Source organism: Lissotriton helveticus, chromosome 1_1 (genome assembly GCF_964261635.1).
Source record: "Lissotriton helveticus chromosome 1_1, aLisHel1.1, whole genome shotgun sequence".
NCBI classification, from domain to species: Eukaryota; Metazoa; Chordata; class Amphibia; order Caudata; family Salamandridae; genus Lissotriton; species Lissotriton helveticus.
Genome location: NC_136057.1, coordinates 1743258214 through 1743274765, shown reverse-complemented (window position 1 = coordinate 1743274765; position 16552 = coordinate 1743258214).

Below are 16552 nucleotides of genomic sequence, written 5' to 3'. Positions count from 1 at the left end.
ACTTAATAAACCAAGATGAGATGGCTCTCACTCTGGGCCTATGGAAGAGTCCCAGTAGACAATACGAAGGCATTTTTAGGATATGTTGGTCTGTGGCCATTATAATGTATCTTGTAACCAGTTCCCAATACTAGGATAGAGAGGGGTAATTCCAAACCATGTGATGAAAGTCAGCATCCACCTCTTTGCATCTAGTGCAGGCTCTTTGCGCAGTAGGGAATATTAAGTTTATGCACTTTGGTGTCATATATGATCTTTAAAAGAAATAGTATTGTATGAGTTTAGATCTTGCATTCCTCGCGATGCATGAAGAGAGTTCTAAGATAGAGCTCCAATCTTTAACAGAGATTGGGAGTCCCATGTCAGTAGCCCAGTGGTCCAACGGTCTCCCAAATCGCGAGTGGCCTGTCGTATGAGGGCATTATATAGTTGGGTGATGACCCTGCTTGTCATGGTAGAAATGGTCTGGAGTGCATCATGAGCCTAAACTTCCATATCCCCTGTACACCAATGTGCTAGAACCATGGCTCTCACTGCTACATTCAGGGGTAAATGATGGGGGAAACCACAGGTATCAATCAGGTCTTAGTGGGACCTTATAGTGTCGTTTTCAAATGAGGCACCTATAGTTTCTATTCCAGCCTCTTCATAGTCTCTCAGCCCTCTCCAGTCACCCCAGTGAAGGATACTCAAAGTCATCAGAGGAAGGCCACAAGGTTAAAGCCGTCCCAGCCGCGTTCTCTGTAGTGCACTAGACTAGGCATATTCAAGTGTGTTCACTAGTATGTGAGTGATGGTAGCTTGGGTCTTTCGGGGAGGGTGAAGCATCAATCATAACCACTTTGCACAGATAGGGACACTCCCATGTAATACTTGTTGATGGCCCCAGCGAGCATTTACACACGGGTAGGAGCAATCCCATGTAATCCCTGTTGATGGGCAGAGTAAACATTTCACTACATGGTTCCCTGGGTAAATTGTGCTGCCAAATAATGCAGTTTAAAATCGGGGGCCACCCTCAATCGCAGGCAGGCAGAATTTTGTCATGGAGATCGTGTGGCGTTGTGTGTCCCATAGTAAAGTCAACACTAAATTTTCTATTTCCCAGAATATTGCACAGGGTACTTGTACAGGGAGTGTGCCCAAAAAGTACAGCAGATGCTGCAATTCCAACATTTTGTCCTGGGCTGAAAGACCCATAACCGACAGAGTTAGTATATGCCAAAAGGCTATTGTGAGTTACAATACAAGGGGTTAACCCAGCTAAATCACAAGGACCTGGGCAGAATGCGGTACATGTGACAATTGGCCCTAGTGGACCCACTAATAAACATGAATTCTTTAGATACACCTGTAAAAATAATTCACAGTACTCAAAGGAAAAAATGTGCACATTTATTTACACCAGATACTGATATAACTTGCCTAGTCAGAAGATATCATGAATACAAGTTTTCACAAATTCAAACATTTGTCTTCAAGAAGGTGCCCCAGGAGGAAGGGTAGGTAAGTGTAAATTTGTGCTAAGGTGAAGGTAAGTGGAAAAAGGTGGAGGGCAGTGAGCAATATAAACATCAAAATCAATTCAAGAATGCCAGTCCGGCCTATAACATGGCTAAGCTGTTTAGAACACCATATTGCATGGGAACATAGCAATCTTAATACTGTTGTCCGCGATGGTGAAGAGGGTAAGTAGCTGTCGACGTTTCGACCCTTGTGGGTATATGTAGATGCTTGTGAGTCTTGCATTGGGGTATTCATCAGGACACGGAGTGGGACACCTACGATAAAGGGTCCACTATTAGCCAAACAGGTGATGCAAATAATTTCAATTATAGTTCAACTAGTACGAAAGGCTAAATTACCCCACAACCACCAAGGATAAACGGTGGTAAGTAGAATGGGCCCGGAGTCTCCAACTGCAAAAGGGGACCTTTGTTGGTGTCTGAAAATACATGTGATAAAGACATGTGAGAGAAAGTTAATTAAACAAGATCTAACGTGCTAGTGGTTTGCGGCTGAGAATACAGGTCCAGACACAGTGACAGATCACTTAGTTGTCAATGCTCAAGGCTTCTAAACATGGGATCGGTCCTACTCCTTTCAGGATTTCCAAATAGCTAAATATAACCAAAAGAGACAACCGGTAGTTTAGTATCCACTACCCAGCATAGGGAAAAAGTAAATAATATAACACGCTAGGGATTTTTGGCCGAAAAAACTACGTACATGGCCCCCAAGAAGCCGTGACAAGTCACTTACTGGTGATAAATCCAGACAATTGTACATGGGATTGAGACTTTCAAGATTCCCGGATTTCTAAGGAGAAGGAGAGACCAGAGATGTTTTAAGGCATGGGCAAACTGGGCTCTGGCCCACGGCCCCAGCCATTCAGGCGGCCCCCTGATAGAGCCGGCTCTGTTCTGCAGAGAGCCCTGCCCTGATGATCTTGACCTAATTCTTAAACAGATTGTTTTAAGTACTGTTTTCCTTTCATTTACATTTTTTTAACAACTGTTTTTCTTAAGTTTTTTCTTCACAATAAACACATACCAGGCACACATTGGTTCATTAAGTTGCGACACGCAACGATAACTGAGAAAGAAAAGGAAGGACATTTCTGAAATGCGTGTCATTTACATCTTTTTGTGTCCAATGAATCCTTTGAAGTTTCACAGCAAATTATACCACTTATATGATATCTTTTATATCTTGCCTTGCATCAGGCACATTGTCTTGGGTACATGACTGTGGTGTCAGTGATGAGGTTCCTAATACGTCTTACACTGTGCAACTGCGCTGTGCCTGCGTTTGTCACGATGTGCTCCGTAACTGTGGAGGAGGGGTGTTGACGAAACTGTGGCAAAATAATACTTAACAGGTTAGAGATTTCAACTATGAGGCTGGAGCTTAGGTACTTTGGGAGCAACTAACTTGGTGTTAATGTCTGTCATTTGTGCTCTGGCACTGGCTGCTAGCTTGCCATAGGGCATGTTCATGGTTGCACTTATTCGGTGGGTTGGAATTCTTCACCTCACTCCTTTCCGCTTCTCCTCCCTCAGTGCTTTCCTCTATGGAATGCGCTCTTGAGGTGTATCATCTACAGGAGTCTGAGAGGGCGTGGCATTCCCTTGTGTGTGGGTCAGTGCAGTTAGGATTACATCCCAACTTGCAGATTTGGGGATCTTGCGGATTCCAAGCGAGTCCTCGCATCCGAGTGCAGTGCTTTCTGCTTTGGTCCAGTTTAGCATGGAGCGTCTCCACATTATTATGAGTGGCGGGTCAGGGGGCGTGGTCTGGGCGCCGATGGTGGAGGTAAACCCTTCCCGCCGGGGCTTGATCTGCAGGGAGGCCTGGGACAGTTAACGTGAGGCACATAAGTACCGTCGATGAGGGACTACCTGCCCAGTGCCTGAAACACTTGACATACTGAGAGGCACGGCGGGAGCCACAATTCCTTTGCCCCCCCCCGGCAGATGATCGGCGCGGGGCGCATGGTGGGCCTGAGATCCATTCCAGAGCTGTGACTGCTAGATCGGGGCTTCGGCTGGGACCAAGTAACCACCGACAGAGAGATCGATATAGTGGACCACTGCACGGGACCTCTATAGACCCCCCCCCGGAGTTGCTGCTACACTGCCATAGCTTGCTGGGAGGCTGCAATCAGGGGGCGCATTGCCACACAAGAGACGCCTCCCCACGAACAACCGGAGGATCCTGTGATGAGGGGCGCATCCTCGAGAGTGTTGAAGGCGCCTGGGGCCCTGGGGCCTGACCCCGAGCAGTGCTCCTACTGGAACTCCCCCCCTGAGGTTGTGGCGGTGATAATCGGTGGCTGCACGCCGGAAGTGGAGGACGGCGGCGGCGACAACGGCTCCGGAGACCACGGAGGGTGAGCTGCTGGGTGAAGGCGCGTGGAGGCCATACTGACCACCGGAGGTGCGGGACGCGACCGTTTGGCAGGGCCACAGTGAGTGGCCGCTGGTTTGCCTGGACACCGGGCGTGGGACACCAATTGCTACCATGGAGACCCCAGCTGGTGAAGCATAGCGGAGCGGGACGCGAAGGAGACTCCTGAACGCCCACTGCTGTGACCAGGAGCACTGGGAGGACATACACTGCTCGTAATGCGATGAAACTTCGCTGGTGGGTTCCGTGATCTGGATACCCAAACGCCGAATCGTGCACGCAGTGGCTCCCTTGCCCCCCCCCCCCCGGGCACGCAGACTCTGACCTCCTCCTGGACCTCCGAAGGGTGAGCGCGCCACGTGATCCTGCGGGGCAAGGCCCTATCGCCGACTGCAGCGAAAGATAACAAATTACCGGGCAGAATTTGGGAGGTGCACGTGACTTGGGCCTATGAAGGGGCTATCCCGGATGTATGACATTACAATGCATGCTTTTACCATGCATGCCTTTACAAGGCGGTTTTTACAACGCATGCCTTTACAACGCATAGTGCTTTGGGGCGCTGGATAGTGAATAGTTTAATTTACTATTCCAAATCCAGTCCCCGTGGATAGTAGGGAAGGTGTTGGATAGTAAATTAAACCCATTCCCTATCCTAGAGCGCCCCCCAGCGCAATGCGTTGTAATGGTTTGCGTTACAAAAGTTGCGTCGTAAAGGCACTGCGTGGTAAAAGTTGCATTGTAAAGGATGTTTCCCGGCTATCCCAGGACAGGCGTTGCACCAACAAATGACTCACTGCTGAGCCTAGGTACAGAGCTGGACTGTCCATTGCACCACACGGACCTAGCCCAACACATGGGTCCAGCCGGGCTGCTGGGGCGCGGCTTGCCTTGCTGCGGCTGCGGCCAGAAGGAGTGAGATCCTGCCTACTGCCTCCTGGGGACAATCTGCTGCGCTGCTTCAGGGGACGAGTACATGCGGCGCGCCTGGATAGTGCCTAGAACGGTTGCTGGATTACGGCCCACAGAGTGCTGGTTGCGCGGAACGCCCGGGCCCTGGGCAATACCTCTCTATCCACCACAATTGCGACGGACAACACAACACCGTCATGGGGAAACCTAAAGGAACCAAGGGTGGTGCTCAACCCGCATCGGACACCGAGGCGTCGGACAAAGGAGATCACTCTGACCCCGGCCGCTCACGGGACCCCCAACTGCATCTGCAACTAGACAAGATCCTGACAGCAATAGCGGATAGCCGGACGGCCTTGCAGCAGGACATCGCGCAGGAGGCTACAGGACTGGGTCTTCTGCGGGCCGATCATGGCAAACTGGCAGACAGGGTTAAGCTGATAGAGACCACAGTTCAAACCCTAGAAACGACGCAAAAAGAACTTACATCCACAATGATCAATGTGCTAGATCGCGTGGACGCGCTAGAGAGAAGAGTTGAGGAGGCGGAAGGACGTAACCGCCGGAACAACGTCCGAATAGTGGGCCTGCCAGAGAAAGTGGAGGGGCGAGACATGGTCCGCTACCTTGAAGAGTGGCTCCAGACGGTGGTGGCGCCGGAGGGACTGTCCTCTTTCTACACACTGGAGCGGGCGCATAGGGCCCCGGCCAGGCCGCCGCAACAGGGTCGTCCCCTGCGTCCAGTGGTAGCTAGACTGCTGCACTACTGGGACAGGGATCGGCTGCTCCAGAATGCTAATGGTCCATATCAGGTGGAGAACAGCAAAGTCAATATTTTCCAAGACTATACCTATGAAACGCAACGCCGTCGGACCTCTTTCCTAGCGGTCAAAAGAGAATTGAGAGCGGAGGGACTACAATATTCCTTACTCTTCCCAGCTAGGCTGCGTGTGATTGTGGACGATACTACTAGATTCTTTGATACACCGGATGAGGCCTGTGCCTGGCTTGAACTGTACAAATCCAGCAAGGATGTCCTAGCCCCTCGACCAAGGCTGGAATCTGGGGGACTGCCACAACGGAAATCGCGGCGACTTCGCAATAGGCAGAGAAGGCTGAGGAGGCCATCACTTTCGGAAACGGCGGCGGAGCGACAAGGAGTCCCGGAAGCGATGAATGCATTATCAGGTCAACGGGGGTCTCTATCGCAGGAAGAGGCGGGATCAGGAAAAGGTGATGAACACTCGGACACTGAGCGATCTGACACGGACAGTGTGCCTTTGCCTGTGGTCACACCAGCAACGGCGGAGGAAATAATAGAGGAAGGCTAGAGACACCCGGTGAGCTGTATGAGTCAGTATACGGACTTTGATGGGACGCTTTCTATGTTATCGGGAGGGAGTGTTTGATTGTTTATGGGTGGTGGGTGGCCATTGAAATGCTTCTTGCCAAAGGCTCGATCGTGCGGTAAGGGTCCTGGAGTTCGGGTGGCTGCCCATTGGCAACCAACCCTCCCTTACTGCCCTTAAGGCATACCCACAGTGGCTACTGTTGGGTTTAGCCAAATGTTGCTATTTGGGGATGTTTGGACGGGAGCTAGTTGGAAAGTGCTAGGCCCTGTTCTGGGGGGAGTGGGGGGTATGGGGGATTTAGGGACAATATAGGGAGGGCTCATCATCGATGCTGACGTTTTACCACACTTGAGGCTCTTGGGGAGCAGTAGGGGTGGACTACGCAGGACATTGTGGGATAATGGGTGAAATGGATAATGTGAAATGTATAACCTGGAATGTGAGGGGGCTACACACCATGTCACGTCACCACAAAGTTCATGCCTATTTGAAACGGAGGGGGGTGCAGGTCACCCTACTCCAAGAAACACACTTGACAAAGACTGAAGGGATAGCATTACAGCGTAGAGGGAGGGGCCAAGTATTTAACACCACATACTCAGCGTTCGCTAGGGGTGCTTTATTTGGATCAGGGCTGGGGTTCCTTTTCAGCTCACCAAACAAATCATAGACCCGGAGGGAAGGTTTGTAGCTGTAGCAGGAAAACTACGAGGTAGGGACATTGCCTTTTGCAGTATATACGCACCAAATGTCGATCAGGTGGCTTTCCTGGCAAGGCTATCAGGGTCCTTGGAGCAGTTCCTTGTGGGGCCGGTCATACTGGGAGGCGATTTTAACTCAGTCCTAGATGTCTCGCTTGATAGATCACACCCCCCTTTGGCTGATTCCCCGACACACCGCGTAACTAGAAGCAGAATGGAATGGCAAACTAGGTGGGGACTTGTAGATGCCTGGCGCGCGCAAAACCCACAGACCCGAGATTATTCACATTTTTCTGGCATGCACGAACTCCATGTGAGGTTGGACACCATATTGTGCTCCCCTGTAGTGCTGCCTGCAATCCTGACGACTGAATATCTAGCGAGAACGCTGTCCGCCCACAATCCCTTATTAATTGCCCTGCGGTGGTCTCCTAGCGCCTCGTGTGTCCCCACTTGGAGGCTGCGCCCTGAGATGCTGGAGGACCCCCTCTTTCAAGCTGCGCTGGAGGAGGGGATTTCTCAATACTTTGAGGATAATGCCGGCATGACTGAGACAAGAGCGAATGAGTGGGACGCCTTTAATGTTGTTGTACGAGGATTTTGTATAGGGAAATATGTGGGAGTACGGAAAGTACTACTGGCAGATCTAGATAAGGTGGAGAAGTCACTCCGCAAGGTAGAACTCTTAAGGCCTGGTCACCCCGACCTTCAAGAACGGGTCAGTGAAGCGAAGGAGGCGGTGGCAGTGGAAACGGAGCGCTTGCGCAGCTTCGACTACAAGGCATATACAGCTAGGACCCATGCGGAGGGCGACAAAGCCGGGACCCTGCTGGCTTGACTTGCCAACCCCATGAAGAGAGGCTCCCCAATAGTGTCAATGCGCACAACTGACGGAGAGGAAATCTACACCCAACCAGAAATCCTACAGTGCTTCACGGAATATTACGAAATCCTACACAAACGGACGTTAACGAATAGCACCCCAGCCATAGATATCTTTCTGGAGGGGCTCTGCTTCCCTGAATTGGATCAGGAACAAGCGAAAGACCTAGGCAAAGATATCGAGCTCGTGGAAATACGCAGTGCCATCAAGCGTATGGCACGTAATAAAACTCCGGGCCTAGACGGACTGCCCATAGAATTCTATGGAAAAATACGTTGACCTGTTAGCACCCTGACTGCTAGAGATCTATAAAGAAGCGAAGCAGCTGGGACGGTTGCCACACTCTATACGAGAAGAGCTGGTGATACCATTACTGAAGCCGGGGATGGAGAGTGGAGACACAGCATCGTACAGACCACTGTCGATGCTAACCACGGACTACAAAATACTGAGCAGCATTTTAGCGTCTCGACTGTTGGAACACATGACCACTCTGGTCCACGGAGACCAGGCTGGATTCATTCCGACACGGAATACGACCACATGTATACGCCGTTTGCTGCACCTACTGGAGGGTGACCATCAAAGAACCCGGCACCCGATGATACTATCGGTGGACATAGAGAAGGCGTTTGACAGTCTCGAATGGGAGTATCTTTACGCAGTGCTGCGGCGCTTCGGAGTGGGGGAAGACTACCTGCGTTGGACGACGGTCCTCTACGCCTCAGCGGTAGCCAGAGTAAAAACAGGCACGCTGATATCGTCGCAATATCCAGTTGAGAGAGGCACGAGACAGGGGTGCTTACTTTCCCCATTGCCGTTCGCCCTGGCAGTGGAGCCTCTTGCGATGACGATTTGGACAGGCCACCACTTTCGGGGGTTACACAGCCGGGCCGGGCAACAATTTATTTTGTTATACGCCGATGACCTCCTACTTTTTCTTGAAGATGCTGACGAGGCAATTCTGAGGGCTGAGACTCTCCTATTGCACTTCAGCGAGATATCCGGCCTGAAGGTGAACTGGTCCAAAACATGCTTGTTTCCTGTACGCCAGGGGGAGCCCCAAACCCACACGATCAGGGAAGTACGATGGGAGCCCAGATGCCTGAAATACTTGGGCGTGCACGTCTATCATGCGATGACTGACATATTGGAGAGTAATATTAACCGCAGTTTGAGAGCACTGAAGAGCAGCTTGTCCTTTTGGGCTACTCTCCCGCTGTCAGTGGCGGGCCGAATAGCCTTACTAAAAATAGTGGCGCTCCCGAGGCTCCTTTATTACTTCAGGACATTGCCAGTGTGGATACCCGCTGCAACCTTCCGACTCCTGAAATCCATGATAGTATCCTTTCTTTGGGGGTCGGCGAAGAGTAGCACTGTCCACCCTATTACGACCCAAATTAGAGGGGGGATTGGCGGTCCCCGACTTTGAACTGTACTATTTAGAGGCCCAACTACAGATATACACGCAAGAAATAGCTAGAGAATTCCGTGGACCAGAACAAAAGAGGGGCGTGGGTATACCTCGCCATGTCCTCTCCTTTATTGCGCTCCAGCAGAAATTGGACCTTCGGGATCTCACACTAGACGAAAAAATGATCAGGTTGTGCTGGAATCGATCTCAGCGCAGGGCAAAAGTACTTCACCCATATGCCCCCGAAATCCCACTGGGGATGCTAACAACGCAATGGCACGGTGGCGATTGGTCGCAGCTCCAGAACTGGGAAGAAGCGGGAATCCAGGTTATAGGCGATTTATTCGAAGATGGAGCGTTGTTGCCATATCCAACACTTCAAGAACGGTTTGCTCTACCAAGGGGTGGCTTCCTCCTACATGCCGCACTGACACGAGCAATACAGAAGCACTGGAAGGAGGGACCAACGGAGCCAAAGACAACAATGGCTTGCCAGTATGTTATGATGGCGGCGTGGACCTTTAGAGCGGTCACTTGCCTCTACTCCAGAAGGATCAATGAAGGGCTGCCACCACTAGAAGCGCTGAAGCTGAAGTGGGAAACTGATATAGGGAAGGATATCCCCGAAACAGTGTGGGCTCAGATACTGCGGAGGGCCTGGAAGAGCACGCGCAACGCCAGATTCCAACTGGTACATTTTTATATCCTCCACCGGGCGTATTTAACACCAGGAAAGATCAAAAAATACTTCAATGTGGATACTGCAGCATGCCCTCGCTGTACGGAGATAGGAGTGGAATTGGATCATATGATCTGGTCGTGCCCCGACTTGACGCTCTATTGGGGGGAGGTGGGTGACACTCTTAACGCGATAATAGAAAGGGGTTTGGTATTTGATATGGCTGTGGGTGTCCTACACTGGTTTCCCCATACCCCTAGAAACAAGGTCACAAGCAAGTTTATAGATATGGGGCTCATATTAGCAAAGCGAGAAATCACACGGCACTGGAAAGCAGCGATAAGACCTACTAGCGTCAGGTGGAAGAACAAGTTTCTTAAATGGGCTAATGGAGAAAGTGTGCTGAAATGTCAAACTGCGCGCCGACAGAACAACGACAAGGCATTAGAAGCAGCACAGGCATGGGATGCTTTAGTACAATCACTGCGCGACTATGGCACACATGATGAACCAGCGGAATAGCGACACTCTAGATGACCATCCCTGGGACATGACAGGCATACTACATTGAACACTTATTGACGGCTCCTGTACACACAAATTGTCACGACAGTAACCGACTGCGGACATCGATGATGGGGATCCGGGGTGGAGGGTGGGTAGCTGGGGGTTGCATTGGGTTATTAACCGGGGTCACACTGAGAGTCATTCTGAACAGGACTCATGGACTGGCACTAGTTTTATCCTGACCCTTTCCCTGAACCTGTTACCAAGGGGGCTTCTTCTAGGGATTTAGACAGTGTGGGTCATGTAATTGTTGCTATATGCTGTGCGATTAAAACCCAATAAAATTTGTTTAAAAAAAAAAAAGAAATGAGTGGCGGGTCAGGGTCCTTCCATCTTTTTGTGATTAGCCTTTTTGCTACTGCCAACACCAGATGTAAAAATCTAGACGTGGTTTTATTGTTGCGGCTTCAATGATATAAATGCAGAAGATATTTCTGTCATTCAATTGGGAGCATGCGACCTGGGCAGTGCGCCACTGTGTTGGCTACTGCCGTCCTATATTCTGTTAATGTGGGGCACGCCCATAGCATGTGTAGCTAGTCCGCATCTAAATGCATACATCTGGGGTATTTGGTGTCTTGGCGTCTAAAGTATTGATTGATCTTCGCTGGCATGAGGTACGCTCTCTGGGTGATATAGAATTGTATTTGTCGCAGTGTAGTGTAGTTCCTATATTCCCAATAGGCTCTGCGCATTGGAATAATATAAACAGCAGTGTAGACGTAGGACTGAGGTCGACTAGGTCTCTACTGACTATATTAGACTTAATTAGTTTTGCCAGCTAGCTCAGAGGTCACTAGAAACTTTCTCGAATGTTCAGGAAAGAGTTAACTCTCAGGATTTAGACAAGAAGGGATTAGCTTCTGACAACCGCATAAACATGACAACTTTGCTCCCTCAGAATAAAGAGTGTATCTCTTGAGTCGTGTGAAAACAATAGACAGCTATTTTACTCAGTCAATCGTGCATACTTAGTTTCACCAGAGTGCAGAGAAATAGAGAGACGGGCGTTTTCAATAAAAGGTCTTATTTATTGAGCAGTCTTCTTTCTCATGCAAGAGAAATGAATTGCCACAATTGCAATACTTAACATGAAGTAAAGTGCATACAGTAAAAGCAGTATTATGAAATAATACTGTAAAAGCATTGATATGGTTTCTTAGCCATATGATACTTTAACATGGATAAAATATATACATACATAAAAACATTGACTAGCGTACTCAACTGGTGCTTCTAAATACGCCTACCCCGGTGTACCTGACCTAAGCCTAATGCGTGGGAAGGAGTAAGTAAGTAGCAGTTTAAGTTAAGTTGGTTTTTGCCAAGAATCTGAATCAAGAATTCTCTTAAGGATTTAGTCAGCTCCGTACCTTGGTAATAGAATGTAGGAGGTCTTGTATCTCTCTCTCAGGACTCGATATCCCAGCAACCCGCAAGGGTGACTGGAAACACCGGAGCTGGAATTTTCTCGGCTGGAGAAAAAGAAAGCGTCTTTCTCAGTGCGTCAAAGGGGAGGGGCGGCTTCCTTCGGCTCCTCGCATCAGCTGGGCTTTCGGGCAAGTAGATAGCCGCTCTGCTCCAAACCACCGTGTGTTTGCTTAAGGCAACGTTGGTATATTTATTCCTGAAAGGTGCCGGGTTTGACGTAAGGTTGGACATAAGACGTCACTAAGAACTAACAGTTTTTTCTGGACTCCAGGAGTTCTTGTTCAAATCAAAACAAAAGCAGGGGGATTTCCCGGGCTGCTGGAGGCTTGGTTTGTTTAAAGAGCGCGTTGTACTTTCTAGGAGTCTAGGGGAGTAGCCTTGCCGTATTTGGACTGCATGGGCTATTACTAAATATGGATATGATTCGTATGCCTTTATAAGGATATTATTTATTATAACCATATAAGGGCATAAATCGGGAATATCGAATTAGGGTCCTAGATAGAAACGCAACACCCACTCCACGAATTAATGTCCATCATTACTAAAACTAAGCAATAGTAAACATATAACGATGCATGTGTGTTTTCCAACCCACCCCAAAATACATAAATCACATTTGAAATGGTATATGGTAAATACACGAAAATGAGTATAGGTACTGTACGCTTTTCAAGCAGTGGTATCATTCAGTTAAATGCATATATATATATCAGCTGAATGAATTGCGAAAATTACACATGAAATGGCTCTGAATACAGAAAAGAAGGTCGAGACCATTCCTTCACATCTTTATACAAAAATGCTGTACATGTGCTAGAGGCTGAGGTAAAATATTGTCTCTAGTATCCTAAAAATAGAAGCTCTGTTCTCTAAGAATAGTTCTACTTTAAGCAGAGTACATGTGCCAAAAAAAAGGTAAATATTTTGGAAGTGAAAGAAAAATAATTTCGCTTTCAGGGGAAAAATAGTTCAACATTTTTTCAGTGGCTATGTTTATCAAAATTGAAGGCCGAATTCAGAGTTCAGGGAACGCTGTGTGCTCATTGTTTTTAAAAGTTATTTTCGTTGACTGGAGAGAACATCATATCAGACAGGCTTGCAAAAAATTTCATTACAAGACAGGAGGCTACATTATGCATTAATCCTTTTAATGCAGCTCACACAGCCGCCTACATCACAAAGGTTTAGAGTAAGAACAAAGTGACATTACAGTATCTATAACAGGCGTGTGCCAGGAGAGATCAGCCTCTTTTAAATGCGGCTCACAACAGATAAGTAGCCTCTCTACTCTCTCCTTTATTTTGTATGATTTATCGAATTATTGAATCTGTTCATATATTGTATGATTTATTGAGTTACTGAATTTGTTCACTGTTACCTAATAACTCGATGGCATCTGCCTTATGATTTTTCATGACTACAGTTTTCCCCATGTACCTCCTTATGACAGCTCTCACCCTGTCCTTTCATTCCTTCTCGTTCCCTGACTTCCAATGTATGGTTGTCGCTCCCTCCCCCCCGCCTCCCTCTGACCCCACCGCGAGTCCGTGGGACGTCGTTTAACCGCGATCTCGGCCTCAGCGCCCCAAACTCGAACCCGATGGCCTCAGTGCCTCTCCATTCGCTACCCCTCCCGCTTCGCTCCGCCACGACCCCCCCCCGTAGCATGCATTCATTTGACTTCCCACCTCTGATTTAAACGCCTTTCCCAGCGCGAGCCGCTCCGGAGCCGCTCTGGTCCTCCGACACGGTGCCGAGGAATGCACCCTGGCAACGGCGGCGCAACGCGGCACGCTTCCTAGGGTGCTTTCCTCAAAAACTGCTCGAGCGCGTCAGTTGCCTTGCCGGTTGCGCTACGATCTCCTCTCCTGAGACATCTAACTCGAGAGCCCTTGAGCCCCTCCGTTTTCGATACGATTAATAGGCTTAATTCCACACTGGGTTTTCAGTTTATAAGGTTCTAATCATAAAAAAAAATAAAAAAAAGGGAGGAATAAGTATTTTGAAGGCATTGTGTACTTACCCTACGCAAACTGCCTATAGCTTATGTAAACGCTTCCTTTAGCCTAACTAAGCCTCATACAAATATATTAAAAACACATCTGCCTATAGGTTTAATACTAATTTAACTTACCCCCACTTACCTACTATGTCTGATTTAGAATCAGACGATGCAGTGGCTAGCTCCCCTAACCACAATAGCGATGCATTCAAAACCTTCTTGCAGAGGGAAATGAGGACTTGTATGCTGGATACCTTCAGGGAGGTCATTTCCAATAAAAGATCGCTTCTGCTTGATGACACTCCACGTGATTCTGGTTACTCAAAGCCCCAGAAAAAATCCAGACACTGCCCAAGCACTGATGGAGGTCGCGATACCTCGCACGTTACGGGAGGTCCAAGCACCTCACAAGGTTTGGGAGGCCCTAGCGCCTCAAAAGGTAAGGTTGCCCCTCGCGGCACACTTAGGCTGGGTGTCCCTAGCGGCACAAAATTGACAGGTGTCCCAAGCGGCACATACACTGACAGTGCTCGTGTGGATCCTAGCTCCGATGAAGACGAGTTCTTCAACGAACTAGACGATGAATTCGTCCTCGACCTCGATGAGGGAGATTTGGATGACTTGGATCTTAACACACTTTCAGAGGCAGATTCCTCACCCTCTTCAAAGGACGCGATCCTTGACCCCCTAGGCGGAGAAATGTTCTCCCCAACCAACATATCTCACCCTAACAGCTCAAGGTGGTATCCACATGACCATGTCGCAAAATTTGTGGCTAAATGGCTCAGAAACTCCCTCGAGTTACAGTCTCGCAACACTATGAGGTCTGAATGCCCCAGGCCTTACATAGAGGATAAGGTGTGCCAAACTCCTAACCTAGACCCTGACCTTATAAAGTTTCTTTTCAAATTAGGTAAGGACCCCAGGAGAGGCCTTGAAAGGGCTCTTAAAGCCTGCCAAGATCGCCTCCTCGACCTTTTAGGCCCCCTTACTAGAATCCTCGACCTAGCCGAGGAATCCCACGCCTCTAACACTCCCCTCGATACCAACTTAATCAGGGGATGGAGCCAAAGGGCAATAGTACTCCTTGGTAACGCGAACTCCTCACTTAACATCGAAAGAAGGAGGACTGTCCTCAATAGAATAAACCCCAAACTTGGCGATCTCGCAGAGAAGGAGCCTTCCTCTAAACCTAATGGCCTCCTCTTTGGAGAGGACATGATTAAAACGCTGGGTAAATATGTCGCGACCTTTACCGCTCTGGACAGAGCACAAACTAATATGAAAAGGGTTTTCCCTACAAACCTTTTTGGCCGGGCCGGAAGAAGGGGCCGCTCTTCCGGCCGTGGACATTTTCGGCCCTTCTCATCTGGAAGAGGAAGGGGTTCGAGCGGCAGAGGCTTCTACCCCTCCAACAATAGGCAATACTACCCGCCTAGAGGAAGAGGTTCGCGAGGAAGTGGCTTCCCCCCCCGTGGTGCCTCCAACAACGCTACTCAAGGTAAGTGCTCCTCTTCCTTCTTCCCCTCCCAAGGTCGGGGGCAGGCTCAAACATTTCCTTCACGTTTGAGAGTCCTTAACGCAAGACCCCTGGGTTCTAGAAACAGTTCAAGGGTTCAAAATAGAATTCCTAGAGATCCCATATCAATACGTCACTCCGAACCCTCTGGTTCTTCCTCTAGAACACCTACAAATCGTCAAAGAAGAGGTCTCTTCTATGTTAAGAGGTGTGGCGCCGCGGCCAGGGCGACTGACGCTGGAATCTGGGGACCACGGTTCGATCCCCGGCTCCGGCGGCAGGTTAGCCCAGCACCATGTGACTCTGGGCAATAGCTCGCTTAATCTTCCCGACGGCCCCCCAGCGCCTAGAGACCCTTACGGGTGATTGTGCGCTTTACAAATGTGGACTTTACTTTACTTTAAAGAAGGGTGCCATAATAGAGGTACCTTGGTCTCAGAAAAACTTCGTAAGCACCCTCTTCCTCGTCGAGAAGAAGGACAAGGGTTGGCGCCCAGTAATAAACCTTCGGGAGGTAAACAAATACCTCGTCTATCGACATTTCAAGATGGAGGGCATCCATCTTCTCAGGGATCTCCTCCTTCAAGGAGACTGGTTAGTCAAATTGGACTTAAAGGATGCCTATTTCACCATACCCATGGCTGCAGAACATCGACCCTTTCTCCAATTCATCTGGGACAATCGCCTTTTTCAGTTCCAGGCCCTTCCTTTCGGCCTTTCATCCGCACCTTGGTGCTTCACCAAGGTCATGAGAACAATCGTCTCCACCCTGAGAACCAGAGGTATCCGTCTCATTATTTACTTAGACGACATCCTCATCATGTCCCAATCCCATTCGCAGTTACTAAAAGATCTCCAGACCTCCATGAATCTCATAGAGGACCTCGGATTCATTATAAACAGGGAAAAGTCCATTCTTTCACCCTCCACTTCTCTGGAGTTCCTAGGCTTCACTGTGGACACCTCCAGCTGTCTCCTCCTACTCCCAAAAAAGAAGATTGCCAAAATCCGCAAGGAAATCAGATTCGTTCTGAGACAACAATCTCTCTCCCTCCGAGAACTGGCCAGACTTCTTGGTCTCCTCTCTTCCTCGATCCAAGCTATCTTCCCAGGCCCGCTGAACTACCGTGCCCTTCAGAGAGTGAAAGCCAATGCTCTCAGATCCGGCCTCTGGTACGGA